We start from the raw sequence: 20,055 nt of genomic DNA, 5'->3' as shown, positions 1-20,055 counted from the left end.
GATTTATTCATTATCCCAAGTAGGTACTGTATAAGACAGATTTCCAAATTTGGAACCAATTGCAAGCAGAAAACTGTCCTACTCTTGAAGATGCCACAAAACTGTGCCATAATCAATAGCGTGACAGAATGCCTGCTCTGGAACATTTCCAGAAGATATAACATTTATTTTCCCCAGCTCGAACATATGCGTATGCAAAAATAAGTCTCTGCAAACAATCACATTTATCAGCAAGGTCCAAACCAAAGGATAGAAACGGGAATTTGCACAGCGACTCATGAGACAACTCATATGGGTAATTTAAGGTAACTCACGCTCTTCAGTTCCACAAGATAGGGAAGGAAGGAAACATGCCTCAAATCAAAAGTCATGAATATTTTATAAATACCATCATGAAATATCCAGAAGAGCAATTCCCATTTTTTCCACCACTCTCTATCACTCAAGTCAGACTGCAGCAACCACCAGACTGCTGTCTGCAACCATGACATATGACAGATCATATTATGCCAGTTTTGTGCAAGCTTCAATAGGTTTTCTGGGTTCAGTTCTGGGCAGGTTTTAGCCTTTAAAGCACTAAATGGTATGGGATGCAGGTTTCTTAAGGAAATTCACTTCTGGGATCCCTCACAAGACTTCACCAATTCAGTTGAATTATTTCCTCCCACTTCTGTGCTGATGTAGTAACTGAACTTCTCAGGAGGGCTGATGAGAATAAGACAGATGCCTTGCCAAGGTGGCTTACAATGATTTTACAGCATTAAAATCAGTTAAAACAGATTATGGTCAAAAGTATAAAGTGGGTCCCAAATTATAACTATATATCATTGATATCAAAGGTCAAGGTAAAGAAGTGTGCCTTCAGCATACAAGGAAGACTACATGATAAAGATGCTAGATGCATCTTCTCTCACTCTGTGGGGGGAGATGTTCATAGTTTAGGGGCTGCCACAAAGAACGTTCTGTCCTGAGCTGTTAGCTCTCAAGTTTCTAGGAGCAGTGAAACTATCAAGAAGGCCTCCTCTGTCCTAGAGGGTCCATAAAGAAGGAGACAGTCTTTCGGATATTTGTGGCCTATGTTATCTAAAGCTTTAAACACTAACATGAGCACCTTGAACTGGGCACAGAAGCAAACTAGCAAACAATGCTGCTGTTATAACTCAGGGGTTATGCGTGTCCTAAATGGATCATCTAGTAGATATGGCTCAGAAGAGAAAGAGGCAGATCTACATTCAGTACAGTAGCATTTCTTGCTAAATGTATGAACTGTGGAATATATATTGGATGCAAGCATATGAGAATCTGTCCAAGCACTAAATTTCTCTTTTATCAAAGAATGGGAATGTTTGTTGTTTCGCAAAAAAAAAAATATTTAAAAGGTTATATACCCCATACTTTACATCCTATATGGATGCTAGATTGCAGCAGCTATCAATAAGATTCTAAAGCAATAAAAACCAGCAAACCATAAAATAAATCAGCAGGACAGCAGTATAGTAATAAATACAAGCAGCCATGTTAACAGACATTAAACCTGTAGATAACTCAATTCAGAAAGCTTTTCTAAACAATGTCTTCTTTGATGCTTTAAATGTGTTTAGAGAAGTAGTCTGTGAGACCTCATGGGACAGAGAATGCTGTAGTCCAAGCACCTGGCAATGTGAAAGGGCCTGGCAATGTGTCTCTATGCTCCTCACTTCACACAGTGGAGGCACATGGAGCAAGACCATCCCCAAGGACCATAACAAGAGGGTACAGGTTCATGTGACGGGAGGTGGTTCTGGAGGTATCCAAATTGCAAATCTTTTAGAGCTTTGAAAGGTGAGAATCAGAACTGGTTCCAGAAACAAACTGGGAGCCAATGGAATTGGTGTCATATAAATGTAACGAGATCAAATAGAGGGTATCCCATAAAAACAGCCTATGGTGTTGTCTCTATTTTCTTCTGTGTTCCCCAAGATTTCTCTAAAATGCACATTTCACTTTAGAGGCTATTCCAGTTGCCAAAGTGGCTTCGAGTTCTTTTCAAATGCTGCTGCATTTGGGGTTAAACTCATTAACTCACCCCCCCCCTTTTTACACACAAATGGTTTCCTCCTCCTCCCCAGTTCCAGCCTTTTGCAGACATACACACAAGCACCACAATCCACTTGCTAGGGGATCATAGGTTCTGCAACCACTGCCATACTACAATGGTCCAACTATAAGCCTTGAGTGACTGTGAAGTGTGACATGTTCCCATTACCATTACAGTGCCATCATCATCTACAAGCATTTATGCCCAAATAGTCCCACTGAAATTAATGGTACCCAAGGCGCTTACAAGTAAGCACTTAAACTAAATGGATGGCAGGCTGTGGTCTATGCATTTTGTTACAAATATCTGTATTCCCTTTGTCACAAACAAATGGGTTTTTAAATCATGTTTGTATCTTTATTCCAGGAAGTCAGATTATATTTAAAGCTATCATTGGCTGACACTGAGGATGGAGATTTGAAAGCTTATCTACACAAAAGAGAAACATGAAAGGCTGAAGGATCACCATACACAAGTGTCATTTTATATACAGTCTCAGGCTGTCAGGAAAGCCTATATAGGATTTGACAATGCCACCGACACTAAAAATTCTTATCTGTATCACAAAGTTATCGGGATCCAAGTCTTTTCTAGCCCTTATCTGACAAGGCAAAGCACCCAAGGCAACCTGAGTTTTTCCTTGGGGGAAAAAATAATAGACCATACATAATTTAGAAGCTCACATTCTGAATAGAGCTGTAAGTGCTTTCTCCATTTCTAAACTGGCTAATGTGTGCATAATTGGAATTACTGACACATACAGACTTTTAACAAGCTTTCGTAATAAGCTTCCTTAGTTAATACTCAGGATAGTTGATCAGAAGATAGAATCATCTGCTACTAGTTATTTTATAATAAAACAAATTTGGCATTGAGAATTGTTGCAGTAATGGTAAAAGGTTTTATGATGTGTAGGGTTTTTTTTTTTGCAAAACCTTTATGAAATTCTTCTAATTTTAAAAAATAAAGTTAGAAGTAAATAAAATTAATTTGTTATATCTCATCCATCTATCAAAAAGATGCCCAGATTGGCATACAGCAAAATCAATAAAAATGCAAGTACAGCAGCCAGCTTCTAAAAACAAAGAACATAATACAACCAAAACACACACACACACACACACACACACACCCTTCCAGCAGTAAGGGTAGGAAAAAACCAGTAAGAATAAAAGTTCATTAAAAGTGTGCTACTTTCTTGTGAAAGACACATAAAGAGGCAACCTGGCAAATTTCATTTGGGAGACCATTCCAGTGTCACACCGCTGCCAGAAATAAAGTGCTCGTCCTTCACGTTTATATAGGAGAAAGAGGTCTCAAAAGTAACGCCATCCTATTAACTGTTTAGGGCTTTAAATCAGCATTTTGAACTGGGCCTGGAAGCAAATAGTGGAGCTGATGTATGACTGGATATAAAATTGGAGTTATATTCTCTGACCTGCAAGCACCAGACAAAAGTATAACATCTATCTTTGGGACCAACAGAAGCTTCCATGCCATCTTCGAAAGCAGACCCACAGAGAGTGCATTATAGTAATCAAGCATGGATATAACTAAAGCATGGATGCTTTGCTCAAGCAAAGTCTGCCTTCTCCAAAGGCTGCAGCTGGCATATCAGCTAAAGTTAATAAAATGCACTCCTAACCACGGCAGCTATCTAAGCATTCGGGGAACATGATGAATCAATGAGTATTCTTCTGCTTTTTTGGAGATGTACTACCTCACCTAGATCGACAGCATTCTTGTATGGACCTCCATCTTGTCTGGATTAAGTATCAGTTTGTAACCCCCATTCACTCCTGATCTGAGGCACCAATTCCTAGAGTTAAGAATAGAAAGAGTGGTTTGTAAAATTTCTATACTTGGAACAAGGAGTTTGCACAAACTGCCTTGTAGTACAGATCACCAGGCCTCCAAACCTCAGTCGGTTTAATTAATTGACTGAAGTTTTAATCACAGATTAAAATTTGCATCCCAATTAATCAGTGGAGCTGACTACAAGTAAGGTCTGAGACTTGAGACTCTTGAAGAACACACAGGCCCTGCAATACACAGAATGAAGAAGTGGAGAAAGCTTAAAATAAAACAAACAGATTTTCTTCCAGTATATACACATAGCCTGAAAGGAAAACAATGTGCTTTCCTGCATCATTCTGTTACAACAATATAAATCCCGGGCAACTTTTAAAGCAGCATCTTCTGCACAGTTGGTGAGAGGGAGGGAAGCTCTTACAATAAAGCAATAATTACACCCATATTTACACTGAACCTCTAGCCTTCATGGATTTTCACCTGAAGTTACTCAAGTGGCCACCAGTCTGGTCAATCACCAACCCCACCTCTGATAGCTTTAATCAGCCCAGAAGGGCAAGGGTCCAGAACATAGCTGTCAACTTTTCCTTTTTCTTGCGAGGAATCCTATTCGGAATAAGGGAATTTCCCCTTAAAAAAGGGAACAGTTGACAGCTATGGTCCAGAGGGCATACGGTCAGAAACATTCTGGCCCAGCTTGCCACCAGTCTGCATCACCTATAAGTGGGATTTGCACTCAAAACATCAAGGTCTGCAGAGAGATGAATGATTTTATCTTCAAAGCACTTCCCAAGTGCCAAGCACAGGGCCAGCAAAGCCTCTTGCGCAATACTTCCTAAGCACCCACAACTAGCTTTGACAGGTGTTGATCACCTGACATCATCATAATGTCAGATGATTGACCAGTGTGTACCCCTGCCTACCCATCAAAGCAGGCCTGCAGAGTTGATGGGAGATGAAGGTCTGGGTTGCTGAGTGAAAAATATTCCCTAGCCCTGTTGCATATTCACAGACTTCTGAGGGTGATAAGTATAGGAAGCCATACTGAGAAACCTCTGGACCGTGACAGTAACATTTGCTTATGCTTAAAATGCAAGTTTCCCACAGGCATCTGGTTGGCTGCTATGAGAACAGGATTCTGAACTAGCTGGTCATTGGCCTGATCCAGCAGTCTCTTTTTATTTGTGCCTTTTTTCAGATCCTCAGGAAACAAAACTTGACTGAGAATTTGCATTGTGTGCACTTATTTTACTAATTTATCATCCGAAAGGTACTCAGCAGACCAAACACATTTTCTACAGGCTGCACTCCTATATGTCAATAAAGGAATTTCAATTCTAAACAATGTATTTAAAAAGAAACACTTGTGGCAATGACTTTCAGTTAATGTAAGCTTACGGGGATACAAGTGACCAAGAGTTATCTCAGTTTATTATCATGTTGTCCTGAAGTGCATGGACTCATAAACAAACAAACAAAAGGATTACTGTGACTTCACATGCAAAATATTTTCCTCTCTTTTCTCCAAACTTTTATTTTGTTATTGACTAAAATAAATCATACACCAATTATCATAAGCATATTGCCAAGTAAAAAGAACACTCAGAAAAAATGTCTGCAATGATAGCTATGTGGACTTCAAGGAAACTTGACGACTGATCATCAGCTATGGTCCTAAATTCACCAAGTTTGAACCAACTTCCCCTGAAATGATCAAAATGATGCACTGGCTCATTTTAAATGTGGCCTAAAGAAACTGTTGTCTGCCACTTCTAATTGAAAAATTCAAGAAATAAAATTTCCCCTTGCAATTTTCCAATCGTTCTAGTGTCCAGGTTTTCTTAACACTCTGATGTGTGAATGGTGTGATTTCCTGGGAACAAACAGCACCTGAATACCACCCACGGCCAATAAAGAGATTTCAGTGGAAGCCTCTTGTTTGAGCAAAACAAAATCACAACTCTCTTAATATTTTCTCCTTACATTATGAATTGTTTTCCCCTTAAAAGGCAGACTCCAGATGGTGCCGTCTACCAAATTAAAATCATTTTAATGGCTGGTTAAATGTGGAGCTTAGGTTACTTAATGGAGTCCTTGGGAAACTGATGCAGGAACTAACCCTGCCCCTGCCCCCACATTGTCATTAAAATGCCTTGCAATTAGATTTATGCAGAGCACTGGGTTTTGAGATGCATTAAGAACTAGGCTGCAGATTAATTTTTCATTATATGAATTTTTTTTTACAAAAGGAATTAGAGAAAACCATTTATGTGCATTTTTTGTATTAAAAAGATCTTTCTAGCTTTTTAGTCATGCAAGCAGTTCTTGTGACTTACTTTGGCTCACATTATTTGCAAGATCTGTTGACAGCCGGTTGCACAGCAATGCTCTGATGGGAATATTTAGGATTCAGGTGTTTAAATTCTAGAACTTCAGGTGTAGCCAATTCTGCTTACAGGGCTGAAAGTAACCAAGACTTATATCAGTTTAATATTGTGTTTTCCTGAAGTGCGTGGACTTGTAAACCATAGGAAAAATTGGCTTCACATGGAAAATGTTTCCTTTCCTCCATTTTTAGTTCTATTTCATTGCTGACTAGAACTAAGTATGTATGGTTTTATACTGTTAGAATAAAAATCTTCTGAGACAGCTTTTAGTAATACACATATTAATCGTAATGACAAACACTAATTAAATAAATAAAATGGAGAGTTGTTAAAGACATTGGACATTCTCCAAAATATATCCTTGCCTAGGCAAGAGAAGCTTTAAAAGGTATTGCTAGAACACTATGGCAACAACAAAAACGCAGCAGAATTTGATACAGCATGTCTACGGCTGATTACAGTAATACCTCTGGTTACGAACCGTGCTCCTTGCGAATGCTTACGAGCTCCGCTAACCCGGAAGTAGATGCTCCTGGTTGCGAACTTTGCCCTGGGATGCAAGCGGAAATCGCGTGCCAGAGGCGCGGGCACAGAGGGAGGCCCCACTAGCGAAAGCGCGCCTCAGGTTAATAACAGTTTCAAGTTGAGAACGGACCTCTGGAACGAATTAAGTTCATAACCAGAGGTACCACTGTACAGTAAAGGGGAACACTGTCTTGATCCTAAGAACAGTTGCTTGAAATGCTATGAAACCATTATTTCGAGTGTGATGTTTTGAATTGCTTGACCACATAAGTCGCTGCAAAAGACTAGGCTGCAGGAGGTACACATGAAAGGAACCCTTGTGCATCCTTAGAGGTACAGTTTCGTGATAGTATTATACCACTACTTCACCGCTGTGTTTGCGTGGTCCCAGGGCTGTTATCCCTGCATTGGCAGAATCCCAATGTGATACAAGGTTATTAAGGTGTACTCATAAAAATTTCACCATTATCAAGTGGAAATAGCAAATAATATTCCGTAAGATAAAAAAAAAAACACAGAGAAAGCCCAAGCAGATCAAAATGATACTATGGCATTAACTACAAAATGTATTTTTTTAAATTAAATATATATATAACAAGAAACAAGTGTTTTCCTGCTTTTGTTGTTCAGTTGCTCAGTGTTACATATTTAATCAGTTCAAGTATTCAGCATCACTGATGATATATTACTGTGCTTAAAGCCAGATCCCTGGGTGACAGATCAGAATGAAAGGTCAAAGAGCTCTACTATTCAAAGCATTACAGTTCAACCACTTATAAATCACTGGCTGTGTGTATAGATAATTAGGTCTATTAGTGCTGTGCAGCTGAAAAGCTTTTCCATTGCATGAGTTGCTAAGGGTTTGCCACTCAAATAACAGTGGGATTATTTACCATGGAGGCCTCCACATGCACACATATGCCTCCACATCGGAAGCGGAAGTGGCTCTACTCGTGTGCACACAGAGAGGAGCAACATTCTTCCAGTGGCAATCCCCAGTGCCTCATGGAACTTAACCTTGGAAAAAAGCATGTGAGGGATTGTAGCTGAGAGGGAAAGTGAAAATGCTTCCTAGCAGCAACTGTATGTGCTGGTTAGATACAAACAGATAATGGTCAATACATGGCAAATGTATCTTTCCGTCAACTCACTGGCTCAGTGCATACAACACACACACAACCACGGTTAGAAGTGCAAGCCATGATGCGATGCTTTAATCTGTGTCAAGTTCCAAGTGTGCACACTAATTTGGCTTGAGTAGGAAATGAAAATCCTAATTAGGGAGGGACAAAACAGATCAATTTCTGTTTCTCTCAGATTCTCATTTTTCCAGTCTTTAGGTCCAGTTCTCCAGATTTCTTCATTAGCTTCAATTTTTTTAAAAAACAACTTTTAATGAAAATTTCTCTGCATTTTTGCGATTTTTAAAAAACTATATATATTTGTATATGCATTTTCCCCTAACATAATGCATTAATTTTTTTTCATTAATATATTGTTGCATGCTGCCCCAGTCTCCAAGTGGTGTGAGATTCCAGAGGTTCCAGGCACTTACCTAGGGTTTGGTTTCCTCAGAATGAGGGACAGCAGAGACTTCTCCCATAGTCACAACCGTGGATTCAAGCAGAAACCAGGCATGGCTCTGTCTCAGCTGCCCAGCCTGCAGCTTCTAGTTCACACACACACAACTCAGTTCTTTCATTTGAACTAACAGACGTTTGAGGGATTGGAGTCCCCCCATTTGTCGTTTGGCACAGAGCCACTTCCTTTGTTACCTTAATGACCCATGCTTGGGCCATTACCAATAAACTTACTTGGCAATTAGAATCCCTGCTGAATCCAGAAACTGGACAGACATACAGCCTATCCCCAACCCTCAAACTCACAATGCTGCGCATTTATTTGCACACTGAAGTTTACACGTTTTTGTGCATATGGCTGGAGAGATGCATTGCAAAATTTAAAGAAGTACAAATTGTCCTTGCTGAAGAATGAAGGCTCAAAGGAGGATTCTGTGCAATGTTCAGACTGCTGCAGTACATATGCAAATCACTAGCTTACGGCACTTCAGGCAATACACATAATTGATTTCAACAACAAATATCTAACTCCCAGAGTTTCAGATGTTTATCCAGCACTGAAACACACCCTTGCTATCCCATATAGAGAAATGGGGCAGGCTCAACTTAGTGCAGCAAGTCTTACTACAATTTCTCACTATGCCTAGTAGGTGGAACCATCTGTTCTCTCCTCCTTTGGTACCTCTTGGTGTCTCTGCCCCTTGAGAAATGGGTGGGCATCTGACAGCACCAAGGCAGGTGGCACAACAGGCACCTAAATGCTGACAGCTGTGAAGAGGAAGATGGGGATGGAGAAGGAGGTGGGGTTCATGGCTCTCATCATGGAGTCAGGTAAGGTGAGAGACCAAGTTGAAGGGACCCCCCCCCCAAAAAAAAATCCTCACTATCAAGTTGCCCCAATTCCAGCAGATCTCTGGTCCCTGCTGGAGCCCTCCCCTGGGTCCTCGGCAAACTCCCCACCCTAACTCTGCATCATCCAAACTCGGCCAGCCCACAACACAAATGACACAAATCTGGAAGGACTGTAGTGTTTCAGTTTTTATATTGTTTTAGAAATTGGGCAAATTTGCCTTTGAAGGAGCGTCTCCACCCCCATCGTTCTACCCGGACACTGAGGTCCAGCACAGAGGGCCTTCTGGCGGTTCCCTCACTGCGAGAAGCCAAGTTACAGGGAACCAGGCAGAGGGCCTTCTCGGTAGTGGTGCCTTCCCTGTGGAACACCCTCCCATCAGATGTCAAAGAGAACAACAACTACCAGGCTTTTAGAAGACATCTGAAGGCAGCCCTGTTTCAGGAAGCTTTTAATGTTTGATGTATTATAGTATTTTAATATTCTTTTGGAAGCCGCCCAGAGTGGCTGGGGAAGCCCAGCCAGATGGGCGGGATATAAATAATAAATTATTATTATTATTATTATTATTTGAATGCAAACTGAATCAAATTTCTCCACCATCCCAAAAACCTGAGCACACTTGGGATTAGTTAACAAAAATGTAAACTGGAAGAGACTGGTATAGAAAACACCCGAACAAGGAGAGCTCCTTTGCAACTGGTTATTCAGACTTGGCAGCAATCCATTAGGTGCCACATGATCTATGATCAGATAATCTGGAAGTGAATAATCCCACAGTGCTAGAGTAAATTGCACAGGCTGGCTATGTACAACCACTTATTCTCATCACATGCTCCCTTTCTCCCTTCAGTATGGATTTTCGTCCTTACTAATGAAGTCTCCGCCCCATCCCAACTTCCCAGTTTAAATGTCACTATAGAACCCAGCTGCTTGTATCGCTTGTATCTGCTTGTATACTCAGAGATAGTTCCATTGAAGCTGATTGCATTGCATGAGATCACAGACAAAAACTGCTATCAAACAGCTGGCACCCCAATGCATAACCACTACTGCTAGACCTCTCATGTTGCTACTTCCAAGTAAGAATGCAAACTTGCAACGCTTAAAGGATGCAATCTGATTTTAGGATTTTGCTGCTAATTTTTGGCACCTAAACAAAAACAGAGACTATGAGACCAAGCGATCTGAGGTTGGTCAGCTAGTTTCTGTAGATATTGTGCCATGCATGCCTCTCATCCAGTGGAATCCTGTACATGCCTAGTAAAAAGTAAGCCTCCCTGAGTTGAATTCCTGGTAAATGAAAATAGCTTTACAGCCTGTTTCTCTCCCCTTGACTACAGCTGCCCTGCTCACTGCAATATTATTATTCCACATTCCAAAGTGCCTCTCAGCCACAAGTATGTTTACAATTCTTATCTCATTTATCCCTTCCTTCACTTTAATTTAAACTGAGATTTGCCCTAGACCACCCAGCGAGCTGAGATGGAACATAAAACCACTACACATAGTCACACACAGCCTGCTGCTACCACAAACGCTAGCTGATGTCGATTACCCAGCACCACAATCCTAAAACACTTCTAACTTGCAAGCTGTCGCAGTTATTTCCATGGAACTTTCTTCAGTCCAAGCAATGCTGCTGCAGTCCTAGGCAAGCTGACTTGGGACCGCAAATGCCGCTTAATATCGTGGGAGAGGCTTCTCAAAAAGTATAACTAGGATAAGGCTGCACCTGCTCTTTGAATCACAGCCTAAAAGCTGCAGTCCCCTAAACACTGGTTTAGAAACATTATCACGCAGCAGAAATGGCAAATCCGTGAGATTCCTTAGGAATGAAGTACACTGTGGATCTTTTATCAGTCTGTTATTCCCAGGCTATTTGTGCTCTCCTCCTGCCTCTCAGAGTACTGCTCTTTATCCCTTCCACCCTCCATTTAGGAGCTCAGCCCACCCTTGAAAGTTGACATTATCTCCCCTTCCACCTGTTTTAGGGCTTTAATTTCAGCAGAGATCCATTCCTGGGTCCCTATATTCACCGACAGAGTCACGTCTGCCAAACCATCGTAAGGGGAAAAAAAGCAGTGCCTCTGAGCATCTGCAGAGTGCATTGTCCACACTGCTAGGCACCAGCACCACCTCCTCTCTCCCCTACACTTTCGGCTTTTCACAAAGAGTTCAGCGTTGCAGTTTCTCCCGCATCACACAATCAAGGCTGCGACCCTTTTTTTTCTCCACTTACCAGAGAGGCAGGTCCCCCGGGCAGTGGCGGCAGAGTCTTCCCTCTCTTTGGAGCTGGGGAGCTTTTTCTGATCCTTCCAGGTGCCGCGCCCCCGCCGGCGGCTTCGCGCACTGCAGCTCTAAGGCTGAGTGAGGACCCCACGCTCCGAAAGGCAGCCGGCTGAGGCGCCGAGTCCAAACGAGCCGGTCCTGGCAGCAGCGTCGAGCTCACAGCGCCCCACTTTCCCTCGCCTCAGCTTGGCTGAGAAGAGAAGAGAAGAATGGGGAGCGCGGGCGGGGAGGTGGTGCGCGTGGGAAAGCGCAATGGAGGGAGGGAGGGGGGAAGCAATACGTCGCAAAGAACAAACACAAAAAAGGCTTCCCGTGGCAAGGGAGGCGCAGGGCTGAGGGAGAAAGAGGCAGCCCCAGAGCGAGCAGCTTCTAGTTCAGGGAGTCCCTCACACAGGCGAGGAGGAGAGAGAAAGAGAGAAACAGCAGCAGCGAGAGGAGGAGCAGAAGTGGCGCCGGAGAGGGCAGCGCGCGAGCATCGCCGGCAATGCGCATGAGCCCAGCAGCTCGGCGAGGCTCAACACCACAGGCGCTGCTGGCGGCGGCCAAATGGCGAGGGAGGAGGCATTCCAGCCGAGGCTGCAGGCACCTTTCTGGCCCCCCTGAGAGGATTCTGTCCGATTCCCTGGCCCGCAGTTTAGCCAGCCCCTGCTCTCTCGCTCGCTCGCTCTCGCCGGTGTCCTGCCTGCTTTCGTTTCCCTCTCCACTCAACGGCCCCCTCACGCTGCACCGTGTCGCCTTCGATAACGCGAGTCGCCGCGTTCAGACGTGCGCGGAGGAGGAGGAGCGCTGACCCTCTCCTCAACTTTCAGTCGTGTCAACGTTCACAATGCCCGACGCCTGCCAGAGACGGCTGCTGTTGCTGTGGGAGGGCGGTGGGCGAATGGAGCCCGTCTGACGAGAGCGAGGCAGGTACACGCACACACACGCACACCGAAGGGATTGCCAGGTCCTCAGCCTGGCAGACAAGAGCGGCGGCATTTAGTGGGTCAGTGGGGCGAGACGTCGGAGGCGTCGTGGTGACCTGGGGATAATCCAGGGTCACGTGCTTTTAGGCATTATTCTCTTTATACTGTACATTTAGGTGATTAAATAGAGCGGGGGCGATCCCAGCCGGGCAGTGCTGCGTCCCCGAGTGACGTGAAGTCAATGGAGATCTAGATTGCACCGTGCCTCGAGAGAACATATGGATTGCTGCAGTCTCCCTAAATGCAGTCTACCTAAATTGCTTTTGAATTAAGGTGCTGGAGGAGACTCTTGAGAGTCCCATGGACTGAAGAAGATCAAAACTATTAAGGAAATCAGCCCTGAGTGCTCTCTAGAAGGACAGATCCTGAAGCTGAGGCTCCAATACTTTGGCCACCTCATGAGAAGAGAAGAATCCCTGGAAAAGACCTGATGTTGGGAAAGATGGAGGGCACAAGGAGAAGGGGACAACAGAAGACGAGATGGTTGGACAGTGTTCTCGAAGCTACCAGCATGAGTTTGACCAAACTGCAGGTGGCAGTGGAAGGCAGGAGTGCCTGGCGTGCTGTAATGTGACACGACTAAACAACAACAACTTAAATGGAAAAGGCACTGGCTGTCATTCCTCAAGCGGTGGAGAGGCCCCATTCCCCAACTGGGAGATGGTTTAACTCGCTGTGGAAAAAAAAGTTCCAACTCTGTCCCCAGCAAGCTTTCTCGCAGTTGTGGACAAACCTCCTGACGCATTTATTCGTATTGTCATCACAAAGCACCTACCATTTTGGAAGTGTTGCAGCTATGTTAAAAACGAGTAGGGAGAGTAGAAGAAAGCAAGCATTAAAGCAGTTGTTCCTCCAATAGCCTATAGCTTGGGGCCATGTTGCTCTATCCCCTTGCCATGATGGGAAGCAGAAGGTGCATCCTCCCAGAGTAATTACTACAGAGTTTCAGAATTAGCTACAGGAGGAACATGGTGGTGTTCCTGCTGATCATTGATAGGTGAGGCTGGAAAATAAGAAAATCATCAGCTCAGAGTAGCAGAGTTCAGAAGACTGATGTGCCAAAAAATGTGCCTCTGCCACTAGCGGATTTCCCTTTCTTCTAGTACATTTTTCTTCTCGGTCTCCAGTATAGTACCATGGGACTACGCCAGCCATGTTACACTGCATATTTGCTACTTGATCTTGCAGCCATCAAACAGCAGATGTGGATTTAAGAACTTGCCATGAGCCTTTCTCAAAAGTGAATTCACAAGGGTGTGAGAGTTATACACAGATACAATCTGTAGGCAGATGTGAGAGTGATTCCCAGACCTGCAAAATGAATCATATAAATAATGTGTAATTAATAGCCTTTAATAAGTAACATTTTAATAAAGCTGGATGGACAGTTGGATCAGCAGCCATACAACTCGGAGGTGCTTAGTAATTCTGAGTAATCATGCTAAGGATTTCTGTGTTAAACCTCTTTTGGCTCTAATTCAGAAGAAAAGCCAGGCGGCAAAATGAAAGAGACCTGTTATTTTCTAGCTTAACTGAGGCTACGATTTGAAAATGCTACTGGGCTGCTTTTTGTTGGCAAGGTATTCCAAGGTGTGTGGCTAAAAATAGAACTGGATATTTTCTTTCCCTTAGGCACTTCTGTGCATGGCAGAGAGCACCACCAGGGAGAAAATGAGCCCCCAACACTGAATGCAAAACTGCCCTGTTTCACAAGCCAACTGTCAAATGTTTGGAATTCTGCCTCAATAAAAATAATGAGTTATCTAAAGTACATGCACTTTGGTAGAATTTGTTTCAAATTTATTACAATCCAATTTTTAAATACATTTCCAATAAAATGCAAGCAACTATACGGAATTAAAAAAGCCATCCATCCATCCTGTACCCTAAAATTAATCCTGCATGCACATATGCACAATTAAAATGGTTATTGAATTTCCACATGTGTTTTCTTAAAGCAATTGCATCACTATGCTCTCCAGCATTGCAAGTCTATACATTGCAAGCATCAGAAGTAAGCCTGGTTTAGTTCAATGTGGATAGGGTGGATAGGCATAGGGTTGCAGATCTAATGACTTTTTTGCCTGACACTGCAACTACACCAGCAGCCGCACTGGGACTCACTTAAATGCTCAAAGCTTTTCTCCAACTAGCTTTAGCTCAGCCTGCAATTTGTCACTCCCAGTGGTGTAACAGTAAATGTTGAAGTGCAGGACTCATCGTGACAGCTCCCACAGTCATACCCCCAAAGAGAATCCAAAAATGCAGACGTCTGTGTTGATCCATTATTATATCATCAACAGCAGCAGCATGTGGCATAATACCCAACTTATTAAGATCATCATGACTGCAATGTTATGCATATAGTTTCCTGGAAGCAAGCAAGCAAAATAAATTCACCTTTGAATTGACTGCATAGGTTCAACTTGCAAAACATACTGAGATTTAACAAAAAATATTCAGCCAGATGAAATGCAAGTTCAGTTTTTTAATTAGAAATGCAAACAACCAAATGCAAACAAAACAAATGCAAGTGTTATCGTTTAAACAGCGTAAAGTAGGAACGCCTTAAAAGAAAAGACATATGCAGCCTCTGCTTGCTTTTCTTACTCATTCTCCAGTTTCCTCTGTGCTCAGGGTGTGGAAGCTTTGGCCTCCAGATTTTGTTAAAGTACAATGCCCATTATCCTGGGCCATTGCCCAGTCTTGCTGGGATGGGTGGGAGTTGTAGTTTAGCAACATCTGGAGGACCAAAGGTTCCCCACTCCTGCTCTCAGCTTCATTTTCACCTCCCTCATCTGCCAGATCAAGGAGGGCTGATCAATCATCACCCCAATGCTTCAGCAGCTGACACCATCATGTCTCCTCTGAAAAGCATCCCAGAGCAGCACTTTCCTGTGCCTTGCCTTCCAGGACACTGGTCATTCCACTCCCTTGGAGGTTTCCCCATTGCTCCTAGATGAAAGCCTGAGAAGAAACTACACAATACAGTGGCACCTCCGTTTACAAACTTAATTCGTTCCGGAGGTCCGTTCTTAACCTGAAACTATTCTTAACCTGAGGTACCACTTTAGCTTATGGGGCCTCCCGCTGCTGCCGCTCCGCCAGCATGTGATTTCTGTTCTCAGCCTGAGGTAAAGTTCTTAACCTGAGGTACTACTTCTGGGTTAGCAGAGTCTGTAACCTGAAGTGTTTGTAACCTGAGGTGTTTGTAACCCAAGGTACCACTGTACTGAGGCAGCTCGTGCATGAGAGAGAGGCTATGACTGGTTGTAGGCTCAGCTCTCTGGGTTAATCTTCAGCCTTCAGACCCCCTGGCCCTTTAACTTAGAATTAAAGACAGAGAGTTGATTGTGCTGCCTGAGATAGTGTCATTGTGGGGGAATATCCGCTGTCATTTCCCTTGGGCATCTGGGAATCAGCCCCACGCATTCCTCACTGCTGCTTCCCAAGTAAGAAGGGAGCCCTGCATTTCCGGGGGGAGCAAAGGCTGTGAATCACAGGAACATAGGAAGCTGCCTTATACCAAGTGAGATCATTGGCCTATCTAGCTTAGTATTGTCTACACTGGCTCTATAGGGTTTCAGGCAGGATTCTCTCCCAAGCCAGGGATTGAACCTGGCACCTTCTGCATGCAAAGCAGATGCGCTACCACTGAGCCACGGCCCATCCCCAATGGAAATGATGGTAGCTACCCATCACAATCCATTCTTTGCCTTCCACCTTAAGGCCAACGGATATCAGATTCATAAGATCAGTGCTATGGAAGCTGGTAGTCCCAGTGAGAGGTGGGATGGATGGAGGTTGGCAAGAAGAGCAGGGTTTTTTGTATCTATCTGTTGGGGGTATACTTTCCCCCTCCAGATTAATGCATTATTATATAACAAAGAATAGAAAGTTTTGGTAGCAACCTGACCTTGTAAATAGGTGTATGCACACTTCACTATACTGCCAATTCAATCTGACTGTTCCTGGCAATAAAGTTTAAAGAGCTTTGTTTCAGGATCAGTGCCTTAATTAGCCCTAGGGCTTTTATAACGCAAAGAAAAGCAGGAGAGAAACAGCCGTTACAAGTTTTTATCAGGGTGATAAATGATACCGACTAATAGAAAAGAAATAAGGAAACAAAGATGTACCCTATCAGGCTTATATGATGCTGAAAAGTTAATGTGGCAAATCTGAAACGAGCAATCATTGAAATACCCTAAAGGAGAAGATAGGTCCTGTTTTAAATGCACGTTTCAAACAATGTTGTAAGTTAGGAAAATCTTTATCACTTCTAGTGTAATTAAGTTGCTTCTTACTGGCTTCTCAGTGCTTTTTTTTTTTTTTTTAGGCACGAGATTTTGGTGGTGTCCCACATGCCACTTCCTTGTCACATCTGAACAGACAAGAAAATGTATAATGTATGTATTTATTTATTTTTAAGTTTCTATGTCAATGGCTCAGGGCACTAAGAAGCAAGCAAAGTATATCTTCTCTGCAGGCATAGAGAGAAGTTAGACATAGCTGCTAATGCCCTGCATTTTTGATCAACACAACTACCAAATGCCAGCACAAATAAAAAGCTCTTGAGGTTCTTTGAAATAAATAATGGGAAATCTATTGGTTGAATCATGGGAGGAGAAGCTGTGGAATGCAATTCATTGGCAATGGAGTAGTCTGGATGCTCCAGTGAACAAAGGATAGCAATGTTAGACTAAACTGCAAATATGGGATCAGCCTGTCCTCTCTGCTTACCCTGACTCACTTCGTACCATTGAATTATATCATTATTGCTTATAAGCAATCTCCCAGCAGTATGGCATAGTGGATGGACTAGGACTTGGGAGTTGTTGTTGTTGTTTAGTCATTTAGTCGTGACCGACTCTTTGTGAGCCCATGGCCCAGAGCACGCCAGGCACTTCTGTCTTCCACTGCCTCCCGCCGTTTAGTGAAACTCATGCTGGTAGCTTCAAGAACACTGTCCAACCATCTCGTCCTCTGTCGTCCCCTTCTCCTTGTGCCCTCCATCTTTCCCAACATCAGGGTCTTTTCCAGGGAGTCTTCTCTTCTCATGAGGTGGCCAAAGGATTGGAGCCTCAGCTTCACGATCTGTCCTTCCAGTGAGCACTCAGGGCTGATTTCCTTAAGAATGGATACGTTTGATCTTCTTGCAGTCCATGGGACTCTCAAGAGTCTCCTCCAGCACCATAATTCAAAAGCATCAATTCTTCGATGATCAGCCTTCTTTATGGTCCAGCTCTCACTTCCATACATCACTACTGGGAAAACCATAGCTTTAACTATACGGACCTTTGTTAGCAAGGTGATGTCTCTGACTTGGGAGACCAGGGTTCAAATCCCCGCTCAGCCATGAAGTTCACTGGGTGACCTTGGGCTAGTCACTGCCTCTAAGCCTAAACTACCTCACAGGGTTGTTGTGCGGATAACTTGAGGAGGGAGAGAACCATGTACACCAGCTTGAACTTGGAGAAAAAAGGTGGTATATGGATGCAATAAATAAATATTATAATATGCATACAGTGGATAAGATAAATTAAATTTGCATGCTGGTGTGTTCCATTGGGCATGTGCTTCTTGCACTCATCAGATGCTCAAGGCTCTCTGTGACAATCAGTGCACCGGAAACATGCCTGAAGTGGCAAAGTTCCCTTGTATGGCATTAGCCCACATACTATTGTGCTATGTAAGGCTTTGCAAGCACTTGGCCAGCACCTCACCCTTGCCAAAATAAACAAAAACAAAAAGCCTCCCTATGAGGGAAGGTGAAATCTTTGCTTCCCAGTTCTGAGTTCCGTGGACAACTTAGGGATAAAATAAACACTACTTGGAGGTGTGTGTGTGTTGTTGTTTTTACACCATCCATCAAGGGTCACCACCATTGTGTCTCCCAGATGTTGCAGGATGACAGCTACCATCTCCAACATACTCTAATGGGTATTAGACTACACCGACATCTAGAAGATAGCACAATGGCAAGGGTGGTAGTCAACTAAGTTCCATTCAGAGTAGACACAATGAAATGAATGGACCTTAGTCATACTCATTAAATTCAGTGGGTCTACCCTGAGTGGGTCTACCCTTAGTTGACTCCCACCTACAAGCTACCAAATGACACAGTGCAGGGACAGATTTGTGCAGTTCTCTGAGGTTCTTTTGCTGGAAAGCGACCGACAGCACGTGCTTGCTTATGAGGTTGGAAGTGTGTGTTTATATCTGTAGAAGGTGCAGAAGCCTACCATATGGCCCATCTTGCATAAAAGCTGTTCAATGTTCTTATGAATATTCTAGCAGCCCAGCTATTCTCAATTTGTGGTTAATTCCCAAACGACTTGCTAGCACAACAATGAAGTAGCACGTGTGCTTCTGTCTATGCTGCAGAGGCTTATTCCAGAGCAGTGTTCCTGTTTTAGCTGTTCTTCTGTGGTTCTTGCGAAACATATCAAGGACTGGGACATCAGATTAAGGATTCTTTTCAGAGTTATGGCCTGGTTTGCGCATCACGCTAAGCTAAATCCATTGCTTAGCATTAACATGTAGGCTCCTGGAGAGGAAGTTGCAGCCACTTTCCCCCCTCCCTAGTTCTGCTGTTGAGCTAATCTAAGCCATAGTTTGGTTTAGCCTGCCATTCATACCTGGTTTTTGGTTTAGCTCTCTCCAGGATAGCCATGGGCTGTAGCCAAGATCTGTCCTGTGGTTTACAGCTAATGGTAAATCAATTCTGAGAGGAACCAAAATCAAAAGATTTTCACATCCCTTTGCATGAAGGGCTCGAATCTGGGGAGCAAGGGTGCAAATTTTGATCACATTTTTGTTTACACACAAGGAGATGTCCAATGTTCCTCTGCAGAAGAAGGGTTCATCATACAGCTGGAAACTGGTATGCGGTGAAGGGTTATGAAATTTTCTGTCCAAGTATGGGTCTAGCAGAGCAATAGCATTTTAGCTGTCAAAAGTCCCATAATCACAATTAAGGAGTTTACTGAAAGGCCAAACCATGAGTGTTTTTTTCAGTTTATGGCTTAAATGTCTTAAGGTCTTATTTAAGTGTGTTCATAGGTCTAAAGATTTTTAAACCTTTGTGGCTTAGTGAAGTGATACGGGATGGAATGGTCTCCTATGAATTTTTTTAAAATAATAAAAAAGAGGTAAAGGAATAGGAGATCTGGGGCTCAGGACAAAAGACCAAGGGCTCATGGTCCCTAACAGAACTCCTGACAGGAAGCATTGGGGAAGAGACATCCCTTTTCTGCAGCTTGCTAAGGACAGAGTTGTATAAGCGTACTTAGAACAAGGCACTTTGTGCATGTACAGAATGGAATTCAGTTAATAAAACACAGGGCACCCACCTACACACACATGCCCTTAAAATCTCCAGAGGCTTGAGGGACCCCTTTAAATAGATTTGGGGGGTGCATTTTTTGGGAGGGAGAGGAAGGCGAAGCCCCATTGTGCAAGCAAAAGTCAGCTCACACAATGTTAGATTCCTTCCAGAATAAAAGACCTTCCATCCAACATAAAGTCTGCAACTGCTTTATCTTACTGAGCTTTATACACTGTGACT

The 20,055-nt window shown here is 43.2% G+C and overlaps 1 protein-coding gene across 5 annotated transcripts in view; it reads right to left on the bottom strand.

Moving 5' to 3' along the window:
- PAG1 (phosphoprotein membrane anchor with glycosphingolipid microdomains 1) overlaps positions 1–12,711 on the bottom strand; it is a 97,603-nt gene extending 84,892 nt beyond the window's left edge. For 2 of the 5 annotated variants that reach the window (XM_083747922.1, XM_083747923.1), the window contains exon 1: positions 11,474–12,711. The gene's annotated coding sequence lies outside the window, so the exon portion shown is untranslated. The remainder of the gene's footprint in view (positions 1–11,473) is intronic. The other 3 variants (XM_083747920.1, XM_083747921.1, XM_083747918.1) reach the window with 2 other exon arrangements.
- Positions 12,712–20,055: the final 7,344 nt, after the last annotated feature.

This window comes from Podarcis gaigeae (assembly GCF_964106915.1).
Source record: "Podarcis gaigeae genome assembly, chromosome: 7".
Lineage (NCBI taxonomy): Eukaryota > Metazoa > Chordata > Lepidosauria > Squamata > Lacertidae > Podarcis > Podarcis gaigeae.
Note: the sequence above shows the minus strand (reverse complement) of the source record. Positions and strands in the feature narration are given on the sequence as shown.